Source organism: Prunus avium, unplaced genomic scaffold (assembly GCF_965620075.1).
Source record: "Prunus avium unplaced genomic scaffold, drPruAviu1.hap1.1 HAP1_SCAFFOLD_38, whole genome shotgun sequence".
Taxonomy (NCBI): Eukaryota; Viridiplantae; Streptophyta; class Magnoliopsida; order Rosales; family Rosaceae; genus Prunus; species Prunus avium.
The window spans coordinates 120,001-122,500 of record NW_028276896.1 but is presented as its reverse complement, the minus strand read 5'-3'; positions in this window follow the sequence as shown (position 1 = coordinate 122,500).

Sequence of the window (2,500 nt, the reverse complement as noted above, 5' to 3'; positions counted from 1 at the left end):
CGAGAAAGTGAGTGTAGGCGAGGCTAAGGATGGCTTGCCTTGCCTTGCCTTGCATTGGCATGCCATGCCCAAGTTGTGGCCTACACCAAGCCATTCAAGCCATGCGTTGCCTTACCTTGGAATTGCTCATCATCCAATGCATTCCGAGAAAGTGAGTGTAGGCGAGGCTAAGGATGGCTTGCCTCGCCTTGCCTTGGCATGCCGTGCCCATGATGTGGCCTTGACCAAGCCATTCAAGCCATGCGTTGCCTTCGCCTTGGCATGCCGTGGCCTTGCCTCGCCATGCGATGCATTCCGACAAAGTGACGCGAAGCGGAAGCCTATCATGGCGTAAAAATGTCGACAAAATTTTTCGACATTTGAATAATGGGGTTTGACAAGGTTTGAAAAATTCAATACAAATGGTAGGCTTGAATGTCGACAAAGTGACGCGAAGCGGAAGCCTACCACGGCGTAAAAATGTCGACAGAATTTTTCGGACCTTGTCCTGCCATGGGCTGCGCGCAGCATGCCGGCAGCCTGTGCGCAGCGTGCGCACAGCATGTCGGCAGCGTGCGCGCTGCTGAGACTGTCGACAGAAATTTTCGAAACTTGTCCTGCCATGCGCGCGCGCAGCGTGCGCACAGCATGCCGGCAGCGTGCGCGCACCATGCCGGCAGCGTGCGCGCACCATGCCGGCAGCGTGCGCGCACCATGCCGGCAGCGTGCGCGCAGCTTGCGCGCAGCGTGCTGATTCTGTCGACAGTGAGGCTAGCGAAACTTGTCCTGCCATGGCGTGCGCGCAGCCTGTGCGCGCAGCTTGCGCATCTGTCGACAGTGAGGCTAGCGAACTTGTCCTGCCATGGCATGCGCTGTGCGCAGCCTGTGCGCAGCGTGCACGCAGCTTGCGCATCTGTCGACAGTGAGGCTAGCGAAACTTGTCCTGCCATGGCATGCGCGGCGCCTGCGCGCAGCCTGCGCGCAGCATGCGCACAACATGCGCACAGGCTGTGCGCAGCGTGCGCGGAGCTTGCGCGCAGCTTGCGCATCTGTCGACAGTGAGGCTAGCGAAACTTGTCCTGCCATGGCATGCGCGCAGCGTGCGCGCAGTCTGTGCGCAGCATGCGCGCAGCCTGTGCGCAGCGTGCGCGCAGCTTGCGCATCTGTAGACAGTGAGGCTAGCAAAACTTGTCCTGCCATGGCATGCGCGCAGTCTGCGCGCAGCATGCGCGCAGCATGTGCGCAGCATGCCGGCAGCATGGTTCCAGGTTTTTTCAAATGTCGACAGAATTTTTCAAATCTTGTCAAACCCCGTTTTTATTGAAATTTCCTCGCACAATAAGCTCCCCATAAGTAGTCTATGATTTTTAGGACCTTCTCCAACTTACAAAACTAAAAAATTCCTCCCGGATTTGTTTTAATGATTTTTTCAATTTTACGACTTCTAAAACTAATAAAAAATACTTCCCGACTTCAAAAATTTATGAAACTTTTTCCCATCATAGATTGCATGTTTCTTAGTATCCCTGCAAAAAATCACGTCCAAATACCTTGTATTGAATTATTTAGAGCCCATTATGACTCCTCGCGCATAGGTGATGTCTCTTCCTGTCAAAGGGCTAAATGCATAAAATGCTATATAGGGGGGTGTGTGTTGCCTGCATATGCATGGCAGCCCATGCCTTCCTAGCTGCAGCCCCCTTCCCCCACGCCACACCCATGTCATGTTGCCTCGATATGTTGCCTCGGTATTATGGGTTTGGTGTCGGGGTCGGGGGGCTGCCACCCATGGCGGTGGTGGCCGGAATCCGGCCGCCGCCACCACGCCGCCGCCATGGGTGAGGGAGGAAAAAAAAGGCGTGGAAAGTTGCGAAATGGGGTTGTCTAGGCTATTTTTTGGCATGGGAGAGCATGGAGTGCTAGGAACTCCTTCTCAAATGCACGGGCATGTCGACCACAACCTCATTTCGCAACAACAACCACCCGTGTGGGGTGGCGGTGGGTGGATAGTCGCGGATTGGGGCTTGCCAAGCCAATGTTTTCAAAAAATTTCATCAAAATTAAAAACAAATGTTTTGTTGCCTTCGGATTTGTGGGCGAGCGGCGAGTCGGAGTGGAGCCGGTAAAGTTTAACCTCGGTGTGCACGGTTGTTTTTAGAAACTCAATCCAATGCCGGGGACGTTGAAAGTGACGCTCTTATGAGTTGCAAACCCGCAAGATTTAAAGAACCTTTTCAAAACAATTTCAAACCAACAAGATTTAAAAACAGAAATTTTCATCAAAATGAAAAACAAATGTTTTGTTGCCTTCGGACTAGTGGGCGAGCGGCGAGTCGGAGTGGAGCCGGTAAAGTTTAACCTCGGTGTGCACGGTTGTTTTTAGAAACTCAATCCAATGCCGGGGACGTTGAAAGTGACGCTCTTATGAGTTGCAAACCCACTAGATTTAAAGAACCTTTTCAAAACAATTTCAAACCAACAAAATTAAAAACAAATGTTTCGTTGCAAACAAATTGTGGGC